We start from the raw sequence: 27,416 nt of genomic DNA on the forward strand, positions 1-27,416 counted from the left end.
TTCCGTTCAAACACTGCTTCACTATCTCATTCAGCTTGGTAGCATCATCGGCATCGCAAAGTGACCTGGTGACGGCTTCGCTGCACTGGCGGGTCTGCGGGGTCAACAGTTCCGGCTGACCCAGCTGGGTGTAGAGGTTCTCCAACTGAATACCGTTTTGCAGTGTGTAGAAACCTGCTCGAACGAAAGTCGCTAACTGAACCTGGGGCCAGTTGGGATCTTCTACGATATTTCCCTTGCAATACTGCAGTAGAACACATCGCGGTAGACTCTCAATGATTAAGGAAGTTTGCGTCAGCTGTTGCATCTCAAGTTCCTCGTTCATGATGAACTGATCTTCGCTGACGAGATCTCCAAAATGCCGGTAGTAACATTTGAAGGTTTTATAAGCTCGACTGGTGAAACAATCTCCTGGTATCTGCTGAAGAGCATTTTTCACACACTCACGGGTTCGATTCTCATGACAACTGTCGTCCGGCAGTGGACGGAAAAAGTTACGGAATGAATATTCTCGCACTCCGGTACTGTCGTCCCAACTGCACAGATTCACAAGAGTACAATGGATCAACTTCATGACGATCGGATCATCCGGATACGACTGTTGGACGTACCGCTGGAGAGTACAGTTTGACATCTGAAAATACTCGGCACATTCTTGCAGAGCTGTCGAAAAACTTTTGTAGGTAGTGTAGTGTGGCAGCTGACCGTACGCTACCGAAGCAATCAAGCTAAACACTAAAATTGTTACAAGTGACCTCATTGCAATTGCAGGGGGTTCTAGAAACACAACTGACTATTTTAGACCCCAACTGTTCATATATAAGCTAAGAAACTTGGCTAGTATTGAACGTGTTCCGTAGCAAATTTATTCTATAAAACGTTTTCAACTGGTGCACGCAAATCTAACCAAAACATATACGAACCTTAACCAGAACAGTGCATTCGAGTCGTGATAAATGCATTTTTTTATCGAAGCACTGGTTTAATTCGTTCCTAAGCTATAGTTAACCGGTTAGTTGCCGTAAAATTACCTCACCTAGTATTATACGTAACAATACACGCAACACATGAATGGTTACATCATCGCTTAGACAAAACAAAACATTTGTAGTTTTCGCGGCGAAAAAAACATAAAATATTGACGGTAACATTTGGCACCAGCAACGCACTGTTATCAAGCTGCACTCCAACTTGGGCTCACACTTACTGCAACCTAACAGTAGTAGAGGTTAGTTAGCAATCATTCTCCACATTAACAGGTGTACAACATTAGAATCGGGATGTAGATCGCTGAATTGTTGGCACAATTAGACTCAGAAGGGTAATTGCCTTTACTTTTATCAAATATTAAGCAGTTATTCATTACCATTATCAACCCGTTTATCAAATATTAAGCAGTAATTCATTACCGGAATGCCGTTTCGAAATTTATTTTTGAATCTTGCTAACATGATTTGATTGTTTTCACATCCCTGAATAATTGGTCAGGAATGTGACTATGAAAACAATCAAGTCATGTTAGTAGAATTCAAAAATAAAAGGAAATCATAACTGCCTAACTTCAAGACAGGTCGTTTAGAATGTTATCTTCTACAAACCGGATAATGTTATTCCGATATTTCCGATTGAGAAAAACGATCATTTAAAAAAATGGAAGTACTCCAAAGATTAATAGCTCCCATGTAAAACTTTAGCTCAACCAGACTTCATTAGCTGAACCCTCATAGCGGTGAGAATTTGAATTTTTAGATCTATGAAAATCTTTGATAGTTGCTCACTTATTCTATATAAACGACCACCTTTGGTCAAAAATCTAAAAAAAATTGACAACTTGAATGAGGTATTGAAGTTTATAGAATGAAATTATGAAACAATAATTAGGGATCACTTCTAGGAAATTTCGTCTATATTCAAGAAATCGAACAATTTATTAGTAATAGCAGTACATTAATAACACAGTTGAACCCTTACTTAGACGATCAAAGTGATTTTATTTAACCAAATTCACTAAAAATAAGTAAAAGGTTATAACCTTGGGCGGTTCATCAAGAGAAGTGAGCCATAATTGTGACAATTCTGATGATAACTCAGCAATATATTAATCTTGCTGTTACATCAATAGAGTAACTCTTATGATGATTTATGACAATTTTACTAACTAAATGGGCTTCTACAATTTGCCTGAACTGTCCCATAACATGTTATAATATTTTACATTTCAATCGATTCAAATATCATTGAAAATCTAAAGTACATATCAGTACAAAAAAATTGATGTTAAAGCATTGTTGATCAATCATTTTAATACTCATTTCAACATTCAGACTTCGCGTTGACTGACCTGATTGTGTAGGGACTGTACAATAATTCCAAGTGAAATCGTTCTGAAAACGGTGAAATCAGAAACGAATTCTTTCATATGTGTACGACTAAAGGACACATGATTTTTCCACACGTATTTAGATCATTCTGACTCAATGCTTATTTTTGAAAACGGCGTGAATGTTTTAGTATGTGAAATTTGAAAAAAAATTTGAATATCTCAAAAACCTTGATGTTTAGCAAATTACTGTCTATGGACGAGTAGTGGAATATGCTAATTTTATTATTATTATACGAATGCACTTGTCAAACATCGTTTCAGGCCAGACCTCGTACCCTGATGACACTATTGCGAAGCAGGTTTCTTCTGCCTCAGTAGTTTGCTCGAATAACAGAGGTTATAAAAGAAAGGTGACTACACTGATTATTCTGATTAATTCAGTAGCTTAAGCTCAAGTCGAGCAGAGCGTTTCCACTTGAATTTTTTTAACGTTCAATAATTCTTATTCAGCTTGCTGAAATAACTGGATTACAACATAATAGAGTTTATCAACTTCGGTTTCATTCTAGACAAAGCCTTTTTTAAAAGACTTGGCAAGTGTCTAAAGAAATCAGTACAGAAGAAGTTTTTATGCATATGCATTTCATAACTTACTTCTTTTTATGGCGACATATCATTGAGATCCTATGCCGAATCCAGAATATACCTACACAAAACTCGGTTTTGAGTTACTCCTCTTCTCCTCCACAGCTTCACGATAAACACCGTTGATGTCGATATCGTCTGCGAAGCGTATAAGAATGTTGCCGCTCTTCTACACACCTGCTTCTTGTATAACACCTTCCAAGGCTATGTTAAACAGCAAGTCCGGAAGCCCTTTGCTTCAGATTATCAAACGTCATGAACGCGTTCGGAAATTCATCCGCTGTCTTGACGCATGATGTAAAACCGTAATTTTCGAGCATAATCTGCCACAACTCGTAGCGTTTGACTGAATCGTACGCTGCCTTGAAGTCTACGAGCAGATGATGTATCTGGAAGTTGTGTCCGTTGTAGCTCATCTCGCTCCAAACCCGCATTGGTATTTTATTCTTTACATATTTCATTCCTATTTCATTTTGCACTCGCGAATCTGACTTAAACCAGACCTCAAATAACTCGGATATTTTGAAGTTACATGTTGCAACACTTCGCTCAAATTTCCGACCACCTGTCAAATCACCAAACGTCCATGGCTTACTCATTTACGATCACCGATTGTCAGATTTAAAAAAAAGTTGTTTTAAATATAATCAAATTCCAGAAAAGTTGCAACTTAATTTACGAAAAATGTCTATGAATCCCATTCGATTTCAGTACGATATATATATGCAAATTGGAGTGAACAAGAATCCGGATGAAATGAAACTGAAATTAGCTGTTAATATCTGCCTTTCCGCAAAATATGTTCTCTTGAAAATTGTGTCATGATCATGGCAAAATTAAGATAAGAGCGTTATCATGTAAAATACATTTGAGGGGGTGCTTTACTTCTATACCATATAAATTTGTCAGGTTAAGAGATAGACTTTTCCAATCCTCTACAAGCCTGCTCGAAATAGCTAATTTTACAATGTGTCGGAAGAAAGTTACCAAGTTCATCCAAATTAAAAAAGTTAATTTTTTTTTGCCTTTCTCCTAGAAAGGTATAGCAATCACTTGCAAAACCGAAGATATAAAAGTGCTCCAAAGGGCCGAATGGCATATATCACTCGACTCAGCTCGACGAGCTGAGCATTTTCTGTATGTGTGTGTATGTGTGTGTGTGTCTGTGTGTGTGTGTGTGTATGTGCAGATTTTTATTCTCAATCACTTTTCTCAAAGATGGCTGGACCGATTGTCATGAAATTAATTGCAAATGAAAGGTCCTGTTGCCCCATAAGACCCTATTAAATTTCATTGTAATCGGATTTTTAGTTTAGAGGTTATGTATCAAAATGTAAAAATCATGAAATATCATTATCTCAAAAACTACACAACCGATTTGAACAAAATTGATTTCAAATGAACGAGCTACCTAAAATACCTTTACCTTTCGAATGTTATAAAAATTGAACTTGTGGTTCAAAAGTTATGAAAAGAAACGTGTTCTAAAGACTGTTTAATATCACTCATGTTTCTCAGAGATGGCTGAACCGATTTTCATACAATCACTGTCAAATGGAAGGTCTAGTTGCCCCATAAGACCCTATTGATTTGTTTTGCAATAAGACTATTACTTTGCCTGTTATGTTTTAAAATGTGAAATCCAGCTATGAAAAGGAACATATTCCGAAGACTACTTAGACTCACTCACTTTTCTCAGAGATGGCTGACCCGATTTCCACAACATTAGTGTCAAATGAAAGGTCTGGCTGCCTCATAACACCCCATTGAATATTACTGTAATCGAACTGTAACTTCGTGTGTGATGTACCGAAATGTGAAAATCACGAAACTTCATTATCTCAGAAACTACACAACCGATTTGATCAATATTATTATGAGATGAGCGGGCTAGTTAAGGGTTAACTGATGAATTATGATTGAACATGTGGTTTCAAATTTTGGCTGCCCTATACGTTCCCATTTCATTTGATTACAATCGAATTTAAGCAACCGTTATGTATTAAATTGTTAATAAAACAACGAAAGTCTATTATCTCAAAGATAACATGACTTATTTGAACATTACGTTCATACGAACGAGTCATCTCTCAAACTTACAAATCACAAACTTTAAAACAATTTGATATGTGGCTCAACAGTTATGGAAAGAAAAGAAATGCAAAGACTATTGAAAACTATACCTGCTTTGATCGATATATATGGCCTCAACATAATTTAAATGTGGCATCGTACTATTTGAACGTTCCAAATTCATTGATTCCTTGCGATGTGTTTAAAAGCTGCAAATGCACGACGAATCGGCCATAGGGTCAATATTTGGTTTCCATGCATCATCTCGATTACGGAAATATCCATATTGAGTATTATTCGGTCATTTTCGACTGTTTCCTAGAAGTTGCCATTTAGCAATTCAAAATGGTGCCTGAGGTCAATTGATAGCTCATTCCATCATTCTGCTTCCAGAGATACTCATATTGGATGGCATTTGGTTATTTTAGGCTGTTTTTCACAAACCGGAAGTCGCCATATTGGATTTCAAAATGGTATTTGAGATAATTTCTGGCCTCTGAGCGTCATTCTGGTTGAAGACATACCCATATAGGAAATTATTTGATCATTTTCGGCTGTTTCCCAGGAACCGGAAGTCGCCAACCTAGAATCCAAAATGGTGTCTATGGTCGATTTCAGCTGCTGTGTATCATTCTAGATCCGGAGATACTCATGTTAGACGGGAATCGGCCATCTTTGGCTGTTTTCCAGAAACCAGAAGTTGCCATCCTACAATTCAAAATGGTGTCAATTGTTAGCTTCTTGTAACATTCTGGCTCCGGAGATACTCATATTGGGTGGTTTTTGGTCACTTTGGGCTGTTTTTCAGAAACCAAAAGTCGTCATTTTGGACTTTAAAATTGCCTGTGAAGTCAACTTCTGTCATCTGGGCGTAATTCTGGTTCCGAAAACATTCATATTCAATGGCATTTGGTCATTTGCGGCTGTTTGCCAGACACCGGAAGTCACCATCTTGAAATTCAAGATTGTGTCTGTGATAAATTTTTAGCTTCTGTCCATTTTTCTGGTTCCGGAGATGCTCATATTTAATGAGAATCGTCCATTTCAGGCCGTTTTCCAGAAACCGGAAGTTGCCATCTTACAATTGTTGTCTGAAGTCGATTTTTGGCTCCAGTCAATCATTACGTTTATCGCTGTTTTTCTCGAAACCGGAAGTCGCCATTTTGGATTTCATAATGGCATTTGAAGACAATTTCCATCGATTTTAGCTGCTGTGTAACATTCTAGATCCGGATATTATTATATTGGGTGGAAATCGGCCATTTTTTGCTGTTTTCCAGAGACCGGAAGTTGCCATCATAAAATCCAAAATGTTGCCTGAGATCGATTATGGAACAAATTTGTTTCTACTAAAAACATTCACCTGCCAAATATGGTTCCGGGGAGCTCCGTAGCCGCAAGGTTACAGCGTCCGTCTTGGTAAGCGGGTGGTCGTGGGTTCGAATCTTAGTAGAATCAGGCCATTTGATTGCCAAAGGACTTTAGCATGGGTTTATTCTCAGGCTTCCCACCAAGTACCTTTCTTCCAATCTGAGTTCTACAGTATCTCAGTTGACACTCCATCTAACAAAAATAAGTCTCTGTTATAATAAAACTGGTGTGAGTAACGTATGAAAGTTCTCTCCAGGGAATTGTAACTAGCCGATATTGTTAGGAGGGATAGAGGCTCGGTATACTAGAGTAGTAAGCTTGAAACGGAAAGGTAAAACTTACACGCAAGCACGGATATGAATGATAAGCGTATCACTTACTTCAATAGTAATACTGCCAATAATATGAAGTGCGGAGTACAGAAAACACTTGGGCAATATCACAATAGATCTAATCTCTGGTCGCAGTGATGAGCCCACACAGGTAAAAAATGGTTCCATTTAGTTGGTTAGCTCTTGAAATGTGCAGAAATTTGTGTTTCATTTCCACTTCCAGAGAAAGGAGGGGCGTCCAACTATTATGGACATATCTTTTATCTCTTAAAATATCTACATGCCAAATTCGGTTTCGTTTGCTTGGTTTGTTCTTGAGTTGTGCAGAAATTTATGTTTAATTTGTATGGGACCCCTCCCTTCCAGAAGAGGGAGGGGTCTCAAACTATCATAGAAACCTTTATCGGCATCAAAAACCCCTACAGACAAATTTTCACGTCGATCGTTTCGATAGTTTTCGAGCCTATATGGATCAGACAGACAGACACACCGGACTGCATTTTTATATGTATCGATTAGAACATCAATATTTTAGAACCTAAAGAGTGAATATACATTTATTAGATTGAAGCGTTCATGTAGATCTATTTAAACAAATAAAAGTTTGAATGAGAAAGGCTGGGTCTGACCGCTAGGTGGATTAATTTAGGTTTTTTTGGATGTAAACACCCCTCACGGTGCTCCCACATACCGTTATTATAAAACAAAATGCACCAAAGAATCTGAGTACACCATTCGATTCGTTATGATGTCCAGAATCTCTGGTCAAAATTTCAAAATCATCGTACGGTACATTTTGTTTAATGCCCTTGTGAAGGTAGTCAAGTGCAAAAAGGTGATATAAAACCGACGATATACTTATTGTAAAACACGTTTTTCAACCACCATTTTATGAAATAACTTTCAATATAGTTTCTGCACATTCCATATTTCAAGACATTAACAATTGGTGGAAGATTTATTTGAGAATCCCACAGTGCACAGTGGTCTAAGCTCGAGAAATTGTGATCGTTCTAGATTTGACTGTGAAAAATTGATTTTATGTACTCAATGTCTTCAGCAAAATTGTTTCATAGAACAAGGCCTTACGTTTGGCGTTTTCGGTTTTCGATTAATCCACAAAAAACTGATTTTAAGTAGGAGTGTTCCGCAAAAAACTCTATTTTGTCGTGTCCAACGTACAGATAGGGCATCGCAGTATTTAGCAATTGTTTTTCTTTTGAAATTTTCCACAACTTTGCTGAAGAAAGCAATATGATATATTGAAAATTAGAAAAAATATTTTTTTATCTAACTGTTAGGTGGATTGATCGAAAAACCGAAACGCCAAAAGTAAGGCCTTGTTTTATGAAACAATTTTGCTGAAGACATTGAGTACATAAAATCAATTTTTCACAGTCAAATCTAGAACGATCACGATTTTTCGAGTTTAAACCACTGTGCACTGTGGGATTTTCAAATAAATCTTTCCACCAATTATTAATGTCTTGAAATGGAATGGAATGTGTAGAAACTCCATTGAAAGTTATTTCATAAAATGTTGGCCGAAAAACGTGCTTTAAATAGGTATTACGTCGGTTTTATATTTATCACCTTTTTGCACTTTCAACTTTCAAAAGGGCATTACTCAAAAATGTACCGTACGATGATTTCGAAATTTTGATCAGAGATTCTTGACGTCATAACGAATCGAATGGTGTACTCAGATTCTTTGGTGCATTTTGTTTTATAATAACGGTCTGTGGAAACACCGTGGCCCCTTAAACAAAAAATTTTATCATCCAAATGAAGTACTCATGAAATTGAGAAACTTTCTAGAAGACATTGAAACGCTCGGTGGAGGAAACTTACGCCCGACTGAAATCCAAGCCGGACGAATCGGACTGCGGGTAAATGTTTCGAAAACAAAATACATGCGAGCGAGAGGCTCCAAGGAGATCAATATCAGCCTCCCACCTCCAGTCTCTGTATACGGCTATAGGCTTGAGATGGTCGACGAGATTGTGTACTTGGAGATCAGATGTTTGTACCTTCCTGTATTTTCATTGCCAGATATTAAATTCAAAAAGGCTAATTTTTTGGCTATAACTCGATCTGTGTGGAACCTACCTCTTTTATGTCTTCCGCAAGTTGTGTTTAAATGATATACAAATCTATGCTGAGCATTGCTGCCTTTTGAATGTTACAGCTTGTGAGATATAGAAATAATTCTAATTTTTTATTTTTAAGACTAGTTTGATAGAAACCATTATTTTTTATATAAACAAGAAGGAATAGAGTGTCTTCAGCAAAGTTTTTTATGACAACGTTATCTACAACTTTCTCTAAAATGTAGCACTAAGAAGTATCTCCGCAACACTAGCGGCGGAGTTCTGAACTAAGGCTTTTTTTTGTTCACACAACATTTATTTGACACGGCACAATACAATTTAATGTTTTAAGCGAACTATGGCTTGTCATTCATTGAGACTTTTTATATACTAAATAGCTTCTTATCATAGTATAATGCCTGCTTGTAAGAAAGTAAAAAAAAACAAGTTCACGATTTTAAGCCCTCGTACCACTGCACGATGGTCCGGAAACCAAATCTAGGGAGAAATTTAGGTCTAGAGGTCTATAGCATTTTATATATGTATTATATATTATAAAGCGCTTATTGAAAAATTATCAAAATTTAGGTTGACCCAAATTTTTGATGGAATCAGGTATCTAACTCTTTTATCTTTGTAGATAGAAGAAAAAGTTGTTCTACAATGTTATAGCTCTCTTAATTCAAAGTAATTTTGTGAAATTTTTTTTTTTACTATCTTTAGAAATAACCGATTTATATTGGGAAAAAGTACATTTTTCGCTCTAACTTTTTACACTTTTGTTAAAGTAGATTTACACAAACATTTCAATTTTTAGAAAAAAATACACCTTGAAAATTTCTGCTGGATTTATTTTTCACTTTAAATAACGAACTTCTGGTAGCCAATAGCACAACTATACCGAAGATTTAAAACATGACATTTACACACATATTAGCATACATCAACACATACACTTGTAAATACCATAAAATAAAAATGTAGCAGCCTTCAACTGTGAGTATACCTTCTTTCGAGAGTGGCTTGGAAGTATTTCAAGTATCTGAAACTGATGTCAAAAATGGAATTCACAAACTTGACAGAAACTCGTTGCCTGGCCCTGACACTTTCTCGAACAGCCTCCTAAAACAGTTCCAAGGTGAGCTTTTGGTCCCTTATACCAGTTTGTTCAACGCGTCACTGGCTTCCGGTTACTTTCCTTTAATTTGGAAAATTTCTCACATCATACCTGTTCATAAAAAAGGATCTCGCTCAAATGTAGAGAATTATCGTAGTATAACAATCCAATCTGCTATTCCTAAGCTTTTCGAACGGCTAGTGTACGATTCTCTTTACGAGGTAGTCGCTGAACGCATTTCTTCTGTGCAACACGGTTTTTCAAAGAAGAAATCTGTTACCACGAATCTTTGCGAGTTTACTTCTCTAACGATTTCAAGTCGCCTGTATTTACACAGATATGAGCAAGGCATTTGATGCGGTTACGAAGGACACATTCTTCGATCGATTAGTGACTTCGGCATTGGCGGTCCACTCTACAATTAGTTGCAAACATATTTGGTGGGAAGAGTTCAGTATGTTAAAATAAAGGGACACGAGTCTGCTTCGTTCACTGTGAATTTGGGAGTACCTCAAGGAAGCCACTTATGACCACTGTTATTCGTACTCGTGATGAACAAGCTTCCAGACAAATTGACTAATGCCATGATTCTGATTTATGCTGATGATGTAAAAAAATTTCTTGCCCGTCAAAACAAATGACGATTGTCTTAAATTACAACCAGACATGCAAAGTATTGGACAATTCTGTTCGGATAGTGTTCTAAACGTTAACGCTAAAAAATGTTCAGTTATGACATTTTCTCGTAAAATATCTCCTATTCCTATTTAATATCATTTCAATGGAACTGAGTTACCACGTAAAGAAAAAGTTAGCGACCTAGGTGTTACATTTGACCGACAACATCCGTTTACAAATCTTATTGACAGTGTAGTTACAGACAGATCAACTACCTGCCTATCAAGAATTGTGTGCATTAGTTAATATTGACACAGTACATTGCCGACATAGGATTGCTGACATAGTATTTTTCATCAACGTATTTGCAGGAAGGACTGATAGTCGAACCCTTTCAGCTCGAATACATCGTAATAGCAATACGGTTACGCTAAGAAATTCAAGAGTGCTTAACCCTCCACAACGAGCTCGAAATTATTCACAACATGAACCTACATGCCGTTTCATGAGATCATTTAATGAACTACAGCATACTGTTAACATCGACATGTCGCCTGCAATCTTAAAAAACAGACTAAGTTTATATTTAAGAGGACAACTTCATGAGTGTTAATTGATTGTTTATGGCTTTAATTTATTGTATTTTAATATTAAGTGTGGATAAAGGGCCTTTCCATAAAAAATTAATACACATACACACATACAAAATGCTCAGCTCGTCGAACTAAGTCGAGTGGTATACGACATTCGGCTCTTTGGAGCACTTTCATACCTTTAGTTTTTGCAGTGATTGCTATACCTCTCTAGGAGAAAGGCAAAAAGTTAGGAGAATAATAATCGAAAACAGCACTTCCAAGCAAAAAACTGCTGTCCAATGGTCAAAATAGGTCAAAATATTTGAATACGCATCGAGTGCTCTTTGAAAAACCCTGAAGCCTTCAGCAAGCTTAATTGTAATTTCACGTACTTCACCATTGTAGAACACTTTTACTCTCCATATGATGAAACACAGAAGTGAATTTTTTGAATTACATACGCTTTTACCTTTGAAAAAACACAACGACGAATAATCCAGACATGCGAAATAGAGAAGAAGGCTAAAATGTACACAAACATCAGAAAACAATTAAGTTCACGAATTTTCATTTTCAAACAACTGTGCGTTGGTTGCTCGTATCACATTCGGTATCACGTGGAGGAAGGGATAGGAGTTACTGTACAATATGCTCTGGACCACACTGGGGACAACTAGTGCGGGTTGTACTGCTGGTATGCACAGCCCGGCCGTTTATCAACTATGAGCTCAAATATATTTGCAAAATAAACTTTTGACTTTTGAAGTGCATTGAAAAAAAACTTTTCAGAATCTTTGCAAAATTGGGCCAACTGGGCAAATTTATGTTTGAGTATGGTTTTACAAACTTCATTTGAAGAGCAAGTAGACATAGTTTCGAATCTTATGCCACTCGACTTCAAATCTGAAAGGTCGACTGTGTTAGAAAGGATAAAATGTTGGTTTTAGTCGGTTACGTTCTACTAACACAATCGGTTTTGTTTAGTCGTTTTGCGCTGGATTAAATGCCGAGCAGCATATTCGTATTGTTAGTTTTTCAAAAACCGTCTATTATTGATAAAAATTACAAATTCGCAACAAAATCGAACTAATTAAAATAGGAACTTCTCGCAAGTTTTGTAAAATTTTAAAACTTCGAGTTTTTATGTGTAAAATAGTGTAAATTAGGAAGAGTTATTGTTAGTTCAACGAAAGTATTCATGTTGCAACAAAAAAGATTTTTTTGTTTAGTATTTTTTCCAGTTTCGGCAACTTAAGCTCAGTGTATCGTAAAACTGAGTTGACATTGATCAATTTGCGTTGTTTTTTACTACCTCATTATCGATTCTACACCCGCATGTAAAAAAACACGCATATTTATATTGGCTTCACGATAATGGCAGCAAAGAAGGCATTTGTGTGAGTCGTTCATGGCTTCCGTGTCCAACTGAATAATTAAATGGACACAAACAGTATACATTGTTAGAATTTCGGTTTGTTGTGTTATTGGAACGGATACAGATGCTGCAATACAGATAGAGATAAACAATTCCTTTTTAAAAAGCTTAGTTTTGGTTACAATCTATTGTCTCCAGTCATGCCACTGTAGGGAGCGGGACTTTTGGAAAACTTGTTGAAAATACCCGGTCTTACTCGACCAATCTGTATCTGCCACCTCGATGCCGGTAGCAACATTGTCAACTAATTAGGGATTCTATGAATTCCTAAGACCACCTAGGAAGCGCCCATTGTTTCCCGCCATATCAAGGAATCTACATCGTCAGATTAAAGCACTAGACCGACAGACCACTGCCAGTTTAATCTGTATGCATAAACAACGCGACGAGCTGCTGCTATTACACTCCGTCTGCTTTCCAGTACACCACCAGAGAGGGAAAGCAAGCGACCCAAACTGCACACCGCGATAGTGTCGACTCAACATCATCCATCAGTTAAGGGCAACAATTAGTATTCGTAGAAAATCGCGGGCGGCACGACATGGCAGTGCGATGGTTATCCGAATTGCAGCAGGGCACCACAGCAGGAACTTTCGCAACGTAAAATGGCAGTAAAACTAATTTGCGGTGTTTGCAGCCGCCGGAACTTTAGTGTTCGTTCGTTCGTTCGTACGTAGCGGCGCAGTCACATGCTCTGTTGTTCTGCTGCTGATGGCATAACTGTGCGTCTCTCGCTGGGTAGAATCACACTTCCGATGGACCGGTTGTTGTTTATTGACATCCAGAGCAGAGATTGAGTGCGGCTATCATAACACGTATTTGTTAACTAGGATGTGTGAAAAAATCGGCGATTACCGAACTCCAACTGACGCAGTTTTGGCGCACAAAAATCTGTGCCCCACTGAAGGTCGATGAATTTTGTCTCGATTTAATATATTTTCACACACGTACCAGGCGAGGCAGCTCTCTACATCACGTTATTGGAATAAAACAAATATGAAAATTAATAGACGCGACATCTCCTGTCTAAGCAGTCCCACAACCGATTCACTATTTTTTGCAATTTCACGCCTGATATCTTATTCTTTTTTGTGTTTTCTTTAAGCTTCATTTAATTTTTGCCCTCGCTCCCTCGTTTCATCCCTTACTAGTTTTCAGAGGAGTTGAGCAAACATAATGTGGGACGATTCCTCTGTTTTTCTGTTCTTTTTTTTATTTCATGTTATGTATTTCAAAGTAGTTTCTGATCTGGTTTCAGAAGCATTTTGCAACAAATGTAAGCCTTATTTGGTATCGTTCTTTTTGCTTTAAATCTTTTTATGTTTGTATTGGGGTTGCAGAATCATCTTTTTGAGTTTTAGAAGCTCACGTTTTTGAGATCCGATAAAGTAATTGTAAGATGCTCACGCATTTGTGTATATTTTAGTTAACCCCGTGTCACATGGACTATTTTGTCTTGTCTAGTAGCGTACAAATTCCGAAAGTGTGTGATAAAAAATATAAAGTTGTAGTTTAAAATTTGCATGAAGTTGTCAACGTTTACAGCATAATGTACAGTATAAAATGAAGCAATTACTCGCATATTCAATAGACCAGCTCGACAATGTTTCCTCTGCTGTTCTCCATACTAGGCCGTAATCAAAAGAAATTTTCGTCGACTGCTTATTAAACTGTCACACCGGATCGCATTAGCCAGGATGCCAGGTAACATCTATCCGTAGCTTCGTCCGCCACCAGATCCAATCACAGATTAATGCGTGATTAATTAAAATTACTCTCGATAGTCGGACGTAACTGGACGTAAACTTTCCACGCTACATTCATTAGTCATCGGAATCCACAACCGCATAACTGAACCTCATACGGTGCAGTGCGTTGGAATTTACTCTCTAGTTAGTTTGATTGCTGCAGCAAGTGGCGGCGCCTCATCATTCTGGCACGGGGGTAATCATCAAGAGCTCAGCCCCGTCTACGGTCTATCGATGCACGCTCACCCACCTCCAACCCCACCCGCGGTTAGCTGGACGGAAGATGTCCAGTCGAATCACGACCGACATACTTTACCTGTCGCGTGGTCTGTATAGTAACCAGTTCGAAAACAGACAAAACCTGCGCTGTCACCGTCTTCGTCGTCGCTGTTATTATGCATCGAGACATCATTATCATCATTGCTGTTTTCGCGCCATTCGAGCGCGGCTTGACCGTGTGAGACGAAACGCTGAAATGCAAATTTGTTTCTATGATTTATCATCAACAGCTCGCGGCGATGGATGACTTCCACCACCCGTGGCTTCCACGAGACGCGAGGAGTGCGTGCGGGGAAGATCTGATCGTTATAAATCAATTTACAGGTGCTTGGATAATTAATCTTAGAAAACCAGCTACCAGCTTTGGGGGGAGGGACTTTACGTAGGCGCAGGCAGAACTACTTCTCCAGTTTCAATTGCGGGCAGCGTAAAAATAATGGTATTGTTTACGTACTTGACACGTGGCAATAAAATATATAGAAGAATTGATTTTTCTTTGGATTGGCAGAAGACATAGAAAAGAATCGCTTTTATATCCCCTAACATAATTAGAGCTCAAAAATAGCACGAAGGCCACTGACTTGGGAATGATCTGTATGATATCATTAGTGCACTAATTAGTCCAACATCTCATTGAGTTTAATAAATTCTCTATAAGCTGTTCCGGTTCTATCTCGACTTTTTTAGTCGGAAAACCTTTACACCTGAATTTTTCAGCCAATTTTTATCTGCAAATTTGTAATACTACTTATCCGATGGATAATGACATCAAAAATGGCGTATTGGTTGTATTATTTAAAATATGACAGATTCTTCAAAAGTTTCAAATTTTGATGACTGGACTAAGAAATAAAAAAATAATGCAAAGTAAGTTTGTTGGAAGTGAAGATTTTGTATTCATATTAATTTTCGTCAATATCTTTTCAGGCGTTATTATACCCTCCTTATAAATTAAAAAAAATTCAATCCTTAAAAAATTTTCCTTCGAATTTTGCTTCGAAGTAGTGCACAAAAGTTTCGTCTCCTCGAATAAAAACCTTTATTCAAAATTTTAGCTCAATCGGGCTTTGGGAACTCGTGCCTCAATTTATTGTTATCTGGTCGAAAAAAACTGACTTCCTGGGACTCTTTTCTGCGAATATTTTGAGCTAGGAAACATCCTTATCTCAAAAATTTGCTTTTCTTTATTAGTCGAATCGCTTTGAGGCACGTGTTTCCGAAGTGCGATTGGGCTGAAATTTTGCATGGATAACCTTCTGATACCATAAATTCCATTGACTTCAGGGCAAGAAAGTAAAATTTTTCGAAAAAGTAAAACTTTGACCGGCCATTCTGATTCCGAACAGGATTGATCTGAAACATGCTGTTAAAAGCCATGCCGTCTAACAAATGTGTACTACCAGCGTTCACATATGAGTGCAGGGCGTCGACAATAATATAATTGGACTGTGGTTGCACCGACCAGGATAGACCAGCGCGATTAAAGTCTCCGAAAAGAAAAAGATCGTCATTGATACCAGTGGAATTAACGGCTTTTTCTACTGACGAAATATGACGATCAGTTGAAAGTAATTTCATATTTGAACCATAACCCTTTCAATATTCGATTAATCGTTCAAATTTATTATCACTCTGGAGAGTTTACGGTTTCTTCATATTTATTTTCATTTGACGAATTGAATGTTTTCTAGCTAGTTCGATTTTCCCCTGTAAGATATAATCCATGAAGTAAGAAGAAAGTGGTACTGGTAGATTGTATAAAGAAAATTGATCTATAAATCTATCTATCTATTTTAATAAATTTATCTATTAACTCTATGGGTTGCAATTTTTCAAAACCGAGAATAAAACCGTTAGATAGTAACATCAGAAATCAAACGGCTATAACTTTCCAACCCCGTAATGTATTGCAAATATTAGTATATAGAAGGATAGAACAACCTAAGAACAGTTTTTATAGCATGACTGCTGAATCGAATTAAAGATAGGTGGCTGAAGTTTATCTTGTATTTGTCACAATTTTGGTTATCACTTAGAATCTCGTTCATTTTCTGTCTAGGACATTTTTCCGAAGGAATACTTTTTCGTATCAGGGCGAAACGTTCAAAATGCTGTTCCAGTGAAAAAAAAAAACGAGTTTTCAAGTAATCCATGACCAAATCGTTATTACTAAACCAAAATATGATCCATTGGCTCTAGCATATCGTCTATGCTTTCAGATGAAGGCCACTACTAAACATTAAATTTTGCTTACAAATTGCTTACGCCAATTTTTGCAAGCCTACAGCACATAAAATCATCCCTAGATGTATTCATGTACGATATGTCAAACGACACTTCCACAAGGGCAGCAGAAATCAAAGACTAAACAAATATCGTCAACAAGTAGCAATAAACCGACGGCGATTCGTGCAGTGATCTGAATACAAACAGCTCGCTAAAACCGTTTGGCAAGTTGTGTGTGCTGCCCCCCTCATGGCTGGCTGTTGTTGCTTGAAACATTAAAACCACCAGCGACAAAAAAGGGAAACCGAAATGGGGGGCACGTGGAGTACGCAGTATGTTAACGGCGGTGCGGCTCAGGCACGCTTCTTTACGCCGCAATATGATCGTGACATCAAATGACAATATTAATCGTTACACTTTCGTAAACTGAATACACCACAAACTTGGCTTGAAGGTTTATTTTTGCGCGATTCAGCAAAATTGCCAATTGACCGAAGGTCGATTCGATTTCAAAACGATACCAGAAACGGGGTTACGCTTGATCGAGGCTCATCACGCGCCGGCAGCAATTTCAAGTGTTCAATTTTGACTTACATTCTTGCGAAGGGCCGTTACTGGTGAACTGCGGCAATTACTTCCAGCATACGATTGTCACCCACAGTTTCAGGACGCACGAGCCTTAGGCGTGATTTTGATCCTGATGATGATGATACTGAAGATTTAAATTTCCTCAAAATTGCTTTTTACATTCCTTACTTTTCTTCTCGTACCACACTTTTTTTTTCACTTATTCACTCCAAATTGCCGGCACTCTTGGTGAGTTCCGATTAATCATCACTCAGTTCACGACTGTGTCAAATTCAAGCACAGAACCGCACTTTTGCCCACTCTTTCTCGCTGATCACTCATACGATCTGTGGACACATTTCTTCCGATTGCTGCTCTACGGTCGTATATTTAGCCACTTGCGTAATTCGCGCAAAGATATACTATGAATATATCTGCTTATCATGAATCTTTTCACACATTGAGAGCAAACAGCGAGTGATCACTTTTGCCGCGAAAGGAGGGCCAGTCGGAAGGAAGAAGGAGAAAAGGTTAAATAGGGTGAGCAAGAAGCTGGCTATTCTGTGAACGATTGCGGCATGTCAGCAGAAGCTTTGAACGGAATATTTATCTTTGAGGATTCTGATCGATGTGCGTGAAGTTGAGTTTAGATATTGCTGTTTATTAGTTTTTTGTTTTTGATTATACACATATATCTTTCTGACGCATTTAGTTTACTTAATTTGTATTTATGTAACCCAAAGCCTTTTCATATTCCATAGATCATTCAACAGAAACCTTCAATTATATTCTCTCATTATCTAAACAATCTCCATGAGTGATCATTACCCGGACCAGTCATAAAATCATTTACTGACAGGGCTTTCTCACAAATTTACTAGAGAAATTTTAACAGGTAGAACTCATCGACCAATGAACGGGAGTAAACCATAAAAATCAACTATATTATTTTCCTTAATTTCTTGTCAAAAAAATTATGATTTTGGTAGACTTCCCCCAAAGATGTCTTACTTTTTTAAGTTGCCACGTGAGATTTTTTCCGACTTTAAACTGGATCCGATCACTATTCCGGAGTAGAAATCAAGTCAAACACTCTAATCAAGCATGCTTGTGTGGTATCGCGTACTACAAATTAGCATTCAAGTCCGTATAAACATAAGAGCATTCCTAGTATTATCTCACCCAAATTATTTGTCATTGGTTTATCTCGTCGTGGCGAGTCAATTATTACATCAGCTTGCGGCAAATACCGGTTTGGAAACAGCCTGCTTGAGGTAGAAAGAAGGAAGTTTTATCCAATCAGATGAAAATCTTAAATCTATGCCTTTTGTTAGAGTGTTTTTGGTTTTTTATTGGTTATCTCATTCTAATCATCATAATTAAAACATATGATACCACTTTTGTTCAGAGCCATACTTTAAAAGCTTTGCATTTCGTTTTACTTGAGTGCGAAACACTTGTTGAATATATACAATAAATTAAAATACGTTTTAATGATAGCAGTCCTATGCAAAATGAATATCATGCTTGTAAAACAACATCTCAGCTATCGTTTAGTAGCACTCTTCCTAATCAAACGCGTGTAGCGCAAACAGACGAACAGCAAGTCATAACGCAAAAAGAATCGACACTAATATAATTAAAGCTAAGCGAGCCTCCTTAATAGCATAGATGGCGCTACTGGGAGGGATGCTGCAGCAGATGCGCATACGAGTTCTACAAAACAAATAAATTTACATTAATCAATGCTGTACCAACACACTCATGTCCAGCGCACGCACCACAATATATCATTCATTGAAATGTTGGAATGCTGGCTGACAAATCGGACCGAGTCGATCATAGGAACAAGCCGTACGTCCACGGAACTTTGCCAACATTGGCTAACATGTACGCGTGCGCAAGTCGAGTAGAAGACTAAAAAAGCTAGTACTACAGTTTACCCGGCAACAGTGGTATTGGTATGGTTTCTATCCAGTGCTATGTGTTGGAAGCACTCACGGCAGTAGACACATACGCCAGAACACGACCGACACTACTTTGACAGTTGCGAGGAACTGAATGAATTTTATCACCATTAAGGGGTATTCCCACTGCTTCCGTTCCGGGACCGGGCCGTGGCTGTTCCGCGTGTCGTCCGGGCTCGTTTGAGATTGATTGCATGCGTTCTTATGAACGCATTCACACCGACGCGCCGTGCCCAGACCGGGGCAGCGTTGAGTTGCCGTCGTGCTGCCGCAGTGCGAGAGAAAAACTATCGTTGCCGACGATACTTTCTGTTGGCCGGAGAGTGCACGGAAGGCACTCGGGTGGATGCGTGTATGTTGTAGTGACATATTTCGCGCGGATTGAGCTGCGGTATGAAAAAAAGAGAAAGACGTTCTTTCACATACACACATCAACATTTCTCAGCCAGAGCGCAGCGCAGGCACGGTTCAAGCACGGCGCAGTGTGAATGCATGAAAAGTCCCGGACGAGCCCGGGCCCGGCCCGGTCCCGGAACGGAAGCAGTGGGAATAGCCCTTTATCGTGCTCACCACGTCGTACACTGAAATGGACAGCTGCTGCGCCACCAGAGATTGTACGATTGTGCAACCGTGCTTGGGAGTAAGTTTGACAACAGTTCAGCTTTGAAGTTCAAGTCCAAATTTTTTTTGCATCTCATGTAATGTTTTATGTAAAAGTTTAAATTTCGAAATCTATGTCCAAATAAAACAAGTTTTCATGGTATTAGCAGCAAAGGTTTTTTAATACTACAATACTTTGCCCACAGAGAACAGACATTCATGTTCATGTAAAAAATGAAATTCGTGTGTAAAACTTTGAAGCAAAATACGTTAATACACTAACGACATCTGCCTTGTGGTGCTCCAGTTGCACTGCATAAATATTGCCGTATCGATATTTTATCGATATCAATGCATGGTTCGTCAGTGACGCGAGCGCCACATAGCAGGAGCCTTACCACTTACGATTAAATGACGGATGCAAGTTTTTACACATCCTTTGAAAATAAGATGAACGTCTGTTCTCTGTGCTTTGCCTGCCAATTACAATACCGAAAACCAATTACGTGCTAGTACGCCATGCACAGATGTCATGAGTATCCACTCTATCTGTGGCAGAGAAAAATTCAGAATATGCCCGTCCCAATAATTTTTATGGAATCTAGATCGATTAGAAGTTTATAAGCGTGCTCGTTCACGAAGCTGGATACAATCTTCTTCCTTAATCATTTTATTGATTAAAACTGAAGTCTTGAAGGAAAACGTACTTTTAAAAATTGTAACAATTTTTGACTCTCATTAAGGTTGGTCATGAATTTGACATTTTGTATGTTTTTTTTTTTCTAATTCGAGATGACCATTTTGGTTGGCACTCTAACCTACACGAAGAAAGGTCAAGTCCTTACAAGATTGGCCAACCCTGGGCAATATTTAAATAAAACTGGAAGATTTGAGCGAAACTGCTCGAAAGGATTACCGACTATTGCTGCTGACACTTTTGAAGGCATGTTAGTCCCAATTTTCCCGTTGCGTCCATTTTTCTCCTCTACTACTGTATCAATTTTCAAGAACAACCTACGACGCAATCAAAAGCGGCGTCAGAAATGAAAATAAAAAAACATTGTTAAAACGCTGGATGGCACCTTCCTCGGCATGGCGGTCAATATTTGGCCATTTTTTCAGACTCTGAGCAGCCCCAAATATTTTCATATTCACGTATAAAAATATTTGTTCCGCGAAATCATTTTCTTCGTCATTAGAATCAACCAAATACTCAAGAACAATTTTTGCGTTCTGCATTTTTTTTTGGCTGAAAATTTGCAAATATCAGTAGCAAACTATAGGCACCGAGACACCACAAAATACAACTAATAACAGTTCGCCAGCTTTGAGTAGAATACATAGTCATTGGAGGCAACGTTGCTGGACGTGCCATGGTCTTACGGAATTACTTTAATTAAACATATAAGGATAAAAAATCGATGCAGCACAAACAAAAACAACTGCAACAGAGTTGGGTTATCGACAATTTGAGAAAACGAAAACAAACTCAGAACAAAATCGTGTTAAACGTAAGGAACATTTTAAAAAGCAAAAGAAACACAAATCATTACGGAAACGATTGACGGACCTTTAAGTTGGTTATTACTAGATCCGCAGAATTTCGGGGAAATACGACACAAACATTTTGCCAACGCCAGCTAGTGACGGTCTTCAAAAATTGGCAACTACCGTTGTGAAAGAGAAATAGTGGAATTGGTAATCCGCAATAGCAACGACCGGTGCGAAAATCGGTTGCTATCCAAAATAGCAATGGCCAGCGTTGTGAGAATAGCAACTCAAATGGCAACCAACCGGTGCGCTTGCTCTAAGCTAATGTGTGTGGACTAAATTTTTATTTGTGACGATTTCAAGTGAGATTCACTTATTGGTGATTTGGCACTACAAGTTTATCAAAAGTTTGAAAATCCTTCCATAACATTTTTATATTATAACATCACAATAAAATCAAATATAATTTATAAAGGTCACAAACATCTTTAAAAAAATCTTTGACGAATTTTCATCAATAAATTCATGAATATTTTTGGATGGAATATGCATGTTACTGTTACTGCATTACTGATTAGGATTTTTTTATTCCGCCGATGAAATTTAGAAATGATTGCAAGTAGGTAGTAGGTAGATAGTTGAAATTGCATTAGATGCCAAAAGCTTTTTTCAACTCAAAATCTCATTTCCATTGAGAAAGTATGCCACCCACCCTTTAAAATGTTCATGCGTCTTCAAAATACTACAAGGCATACAGCCCTAGGGTTGCATGAAATGGTGACGAGGAATACTGTAAATAGCTGAATTTTTTAGTTCCAAAGATTTCAGAGTCCGCAGACAGAATCGATTCGTTTATTCAATGACTTATGTATTTTTATTCTCAGCCTCACCTTGTTTTTTAAATCTATTCAACAACACTCGAAAGAATTTCGTCGTTGTCGCAAGAGCACCAAACATTTCTCGTGATGCGTTTAAATCAGAACAAACTCTATTTTCTCAAAAACCAAGTCCAACAATAATTACGTTATTATAATGAATGATTTTGTCTTGTTCAACTCTGAATAAATCCAATTTATTATATAAATCTTTCTCTGAAAGAAATTTCGTAACCGTTACATAGGTTCACTAATAGGGAACCATAAGACGATAAGTTCCAGCAAAAATGCATAGCAAGTTTTTTCCATTCGCCAAAAAATGAAATCATTTTTAAAAAAATATATATCTAGCAATGTTGAAATATGAATAATAAATAATGAATAATATTGTTACAAAATAAATGGAAATTTGCGAGGAAAACGTTTAAATCATGTACTAGATAGTTTTACTGTTATTAGTAATCATCGCCCATATCTTGGTGAACCGATATAGGTATCTATTCGTCACAAATTATTCTTGAAGGCTTCCGCAAATAAATATACATCCTTGTTAATAATTATTAACACTCACGTTAGTTTCGTGCAAATTCATTCCAAATGAGTGTCAAGTTAAGAGATTTAGAGTTTTTTGTTGAAATTGAAAGATTGGTTCGAGAAACTTGATGTGTAATTTTGCCAAATTTTGCAGTTTCAACTAAACATGTTGCTTCAATCGTAGAATTTAGATTAGTTTCAATTATTGAAATTCACTGCAACCCATTTCGCTGCAGCCAATTGCGACTTCATTCACCTTTATGTTTTTCGCTTCGAATGTTACAAAAGTATATTTTACCTTGTAGTTTGTATATTGTTTCCCATTGGTTTCTTAAAAAAATGGGTGTGGGGCCGTTTGTATACCAGATTGATCTTTTTTTGGCCACCACAAAACTACACTGTTTCCCAGAAACGTGGAAATAACTCAACCCAAGATTTATTGTTATTTGTTTGTACGACGACAATCTTAAGCATAGTTAGTAGTTTCTATCTTTTCAATCACAACATCTTGCTCCGCTAATTTATATAAACTATAATTCGGGGTTTGAATTAGTTTTCAAATCCAGGATGTATCCCGTGTCAATTTGATTCAAATTGCTTCAATTTGGAAAATAATATTTTGGTAAACAGTCGCCCGTTGAAAGTTTTGTCGTTTTTTGAATTATACAAAATATAACTAGCTCTAAATTTTTTAATATAATAAATACACGATTACTACAGGCATTTCAATTAGTTACAGGAGTAGAAATTTGTATTTTAAACATCCAATCCAGCACTAAGTAGAAATGATGCGTCTTTGAAATCTGTGCAAAACCACGAACGACTAACATGCGACATGAATGTTTTTAAAAACGTTCAATTGGAATTGCTAAATATTGTTACCTCTAATACAATAAGTTTCTGTAGTTTATATGACAATTTTGTTTTCTGGTGATAACACAAATATCATTGATGTTTCCAAAATGCTCTCAATTTGCAATTTGCTGAAAGCGGTCCAACTCTTCGTTTTTCCTGAATTCATTTGGTTTTATTATTTCGTTCTGTGATGACTGAGTAATATACTAAATGTTAATATTAGAAAACGGAATGGAAATTAAAATAATCTTGCCAAGAACCAGTAGAGGTTTTGAGACCATAAAAAATGTTTATTTCTAAGAAATACCACCATGAATTCAACAGGATACATGGTGATTTTTCTCTGTTTTCGAAAAAAAATCAGAACTGGATTGATACGATTGAGTTTCTAGTTGCTCATTCACTGTATTGGGCTAAACACCTCGGAAAAACTTTCTAGAGCGCTTTATTCACTGAATATATGAGAGGAGCTTTGCAGTACAATGTAGCACCACCGGTCGGTTCCATTGGTTTGTTTTCATTTTGACGATTCTGGTATTAGTGCGGATGAGCAGTCTATCATCACGTTTGTTTTTATTTTTTCTTCCATTCATTCACACCCATACGCCAGATAGCTAGAGTGGCTAACAATACTACAAAACTACCCTGTGCCTTACATTTGATTGCGATTTGATTGCGCAAAACGTAAGAAGAAATTGATCTCCACCGACGACGACGGCTTTTTGTGGCACTGGGACACACACTAAGTGCTGCGGCTAATATCACCAACTCAATACACTGGTGCACGTGCGTCGCGATGTCGCTTGCGCACTTAATATCACCACTACAGCGCACCGCACTGGCACCTTCCCACTGGCACTCACTGCTGTCCGTTCGCTCCTCTTTTCTACTCCTGCGAATGTGAAGGGATTTTCCGTTCCCGAGCGGACAATGTTGATTCACTTTAAGGCAGCAAAAAAGATAAGTCTTCTTCTTATTCTGTGCACTATCGACAATTTCCCGACGATAAACTTTCGCATCAAAAGTGAACCGACGCAAAAAGTAACGAGAAAGTGATGCGTTCCGAAGGGTGACAATTTTTTCCACTTGCGACACAGTACCGAACCAGATTACCGCACGGATTCTTTTGGTACTCTCGTTTCGACGGTACGAAGACGAATTTCGATTGACACGCACACGACAGAAAAAGACCTTGAAATTACTGGCCGAGGAAACACGGTAAAAGGCAACTTTTCCAATCTTCCGGAAGTTTTCCTCTCCGTGAAAGAACAGAACGCTACAGCCAGTGAAGCTCCAGATCACAGACTACGGGTGCAACTCTTCTCGACTTGTGTCGATTGTCACACTCTACCCGTGCTGCGGTGTGTGTAGGAATGTACAATACTTACAGCCAGCCTGAGTGGCTGCAGTTCCGTACACACAGAGGCAAACTTTGAATGAACTTCGAATGCCGAGTGATCTTTACCGATTCACGGTACGATGGAGATCTGTTGCCGGAGAAATGCATTCGTAGGTCGTCGCAATTATTGATCACCGGGCAGAGTGGGATTCCACGAGAAATCTGCGAACGCTTTGTTCGGTTAATGTTTAGATATAATCGAAGCTGCTCTTTCCAGTGTATACACAGACGAATGCGGTTTTAATGGATCGGTAACTCGTACCTGTGTACCGGAAAGGTACTCTGCATAGACACACGGTAATGACTTCCACGTTTGGCTGCAGTAACAGTGCGAGGGCGTATACTTATTTAGGTTCAGCCAGTTAGACAGTTTATGTGTCGCACGTATGGTGTATCGATCCAATCATTTCTCGAAACCAAACGTACGAATGTCATACAGTATTGAGATTGAGTTATTTGAATAAAAGATTAGTTAGTTTTGATCGATTTCGGAACGAAAAACTGAATCCTGATTCCAGTTGTACGTTTTGGTCCGGTCCTATCAGACCGATCTATTCAGAAGTTTGGTCCAAAGTTTATAAACGAAAGTTGCCAGTTATTGGAAAGCGCTATTGCAATGAATTGTGAGAAGGAAGCAATCACTGCAACCAGAACTTAGTCTTATTATGATATCTCTTGAGGGATTTCTGTATTCCGTACTCCAAATACTTTACAGTATAACACACACTTGGTATTGATTGCATCAACCGAAATTTTTATTCAGAACTTTTGCCATGTTACAATTTAAAAAATCAGTTTTTAGTTTTGTAAACTTTTTAAATCTGTACATTTACTTTGAACCATCTTGTGTAGAGACGTACACTACCTGTCATAAGTTTGGAATCGCTTTACTGAGTATTGCAACACCCAGTTTGAATATTGCAACACCTTCCGAAAAGTTTAGCATCACCTGGAATAGGCGGATATCTCGTGTTTTTGACAACCTATAAAGTTGCGGTTTTCAGCAAACTTGTTCAGAAGGCAAAGACTACTACTGTATTGTGGCCAATTCAGTGTGAAATTTTACCGCTATGTGGCGCTAGTGGGCACACAATTTGTCGTATTTTGAACTTAACTAATCTCACAATTCCGACCTGATAGAAAGTTGCGGTGTTCAGCAAACTTGTTCAGAATGCTAAAGGCTTCTACATAATGAACAATTTAGAACTGAATTTCCCCGCTATGCGGCGCTAGGGTGCAGTTCTTCGTATCTAGACCAGGGTTGATATTTGTTGACACTCTTGAGTGAAAGTGGAAAAAAGCATCCATAAACGTTATTTTTTTACAATTTTTCCAGAGTTCTCCCTTCCCGCTTTTTGCATGGAAGTGAACTGTCAAAATACCTCATTATATTTCATGCGATGGAAGCAAGACAACAAAATCAGTTTATCAGTTAACGAAGATTGTCAAGGCATCGGTCAGTGTCAGTGAAAAAGTGTTTCGGTGAGGTTCATTTTGGTTGAGTGGACTGTTTGTTTTTCTTTTTCGCTTTGAAGTGAAGATCATTTGATTGGATTTGTCGTCAAATTTTATTCCGTAACCGTGAACGATGCGTGCGATCTATTTCATCTGAGTATAACAGCACGTTACTAGGACGAAAATCTAGTGTATCTGAAAGATTGCTGCGATCATTGGAAGTGAAAATTGGCAATGACTGGCTGTAATTTTCGGAGAATTCTGCTGGGGAAAATGACTTTTATCAGCACTGATCTAGACTTCAACTTATCGCGCGATTATTACTACCCAGAAAGTTGCGGTCTTCGGCTAGTGCCACCAGTTCCGGTCAAGCATGTCGAAACACAGTATAATGCCGCATGTGTGCTCCAAACTATTCCATCGGCAACCACCAGGACTAGTATTTTCTACTTCGGGTATACAGTTCGGGTATCTGCTCGTTAGATGGGGTTTACACGCGTTTTCTCGAACGCGCCATGTACTGACGTCACAACCACTTGGCTTGCATGTAAGCCGACGGCGTTGCGTGTTCGGTCTTCAGTTTGCAGAGGAAAGTAATACGAAATGCTCTGTGTGGTGTTCAAATCCTTCAACATCGAATTAGAGGCATGTCTACTGCATCTGTTCGCAGCCGAGGTAATCAATTTAGTAGCGAAATCCTAAATTTACCCCATTGTAAAACGGGTTCTGAATGTTGGTGATCAAACTGTCAACATACCAACATAGTCGCATGCTACATGTTGTAACCTCCTCAAATGAAAGCACTTCTTTAGAATAAACACACACAAGCTTACGTATTGTG

The 27,416-nt window shown here is 38.0% G+C and overlaps 1 protein-coding gene across 11 annotated transcripts in view; it reads right to left on the reverse strand.

The window, feature by feature from the left end:
- The window catches only part of LOC129731640 (dual 3',5'-cyclic-AMP and -GMP phosphodiesterase 11-like), a 328,537-nt gene that overhangs the window by 176,157 nt on the left and 124,964 nt on the right, over positions 1 to 27,416 (reverse strand). For 2 of the 11 annotated variants that reach the window (XM_055691797.1, XM_055691787.1), the window contains exons 1-2: positions 24,378 to 25,034; positions 17,427 to 17,883 (exon numbers count right to left, since the gene is read on the reverse strand). The exons of 6 other annotated variants lie outside the window; for them this stretch is intronic. The gene's annotated coding sequence lies outside the window, so the exon portion shown is untranslated. Of the gene's footprint in view, positions 1 to 17,426; positions 17,884 to 24,377; positions 25,035 to 27,416 lie in introns of those variants that run through there. 3 more of the 11 variants (XM_055691798.1, XM_055691794.1, XM_055691788.1) reach the window with 2 other exon arrangements.

The sequence above is a fragment of the Wyeomyia smithii genome, chromosome 3, assembly GCF_029784165.1.
Source record: "Wyeomyia smithii strain HCP4-BCI-WySm-NY-G18 chromosome 3, ASM2978416v1, whole genome shotgun sequence".
Taxonomy (NCBI): domain Eukaryota; kingdom Metazoa; phylum Arthropoda; class Insecta; order Diptera; family Culicidae; genus Wyeomyia; species Wyeomyia smithii.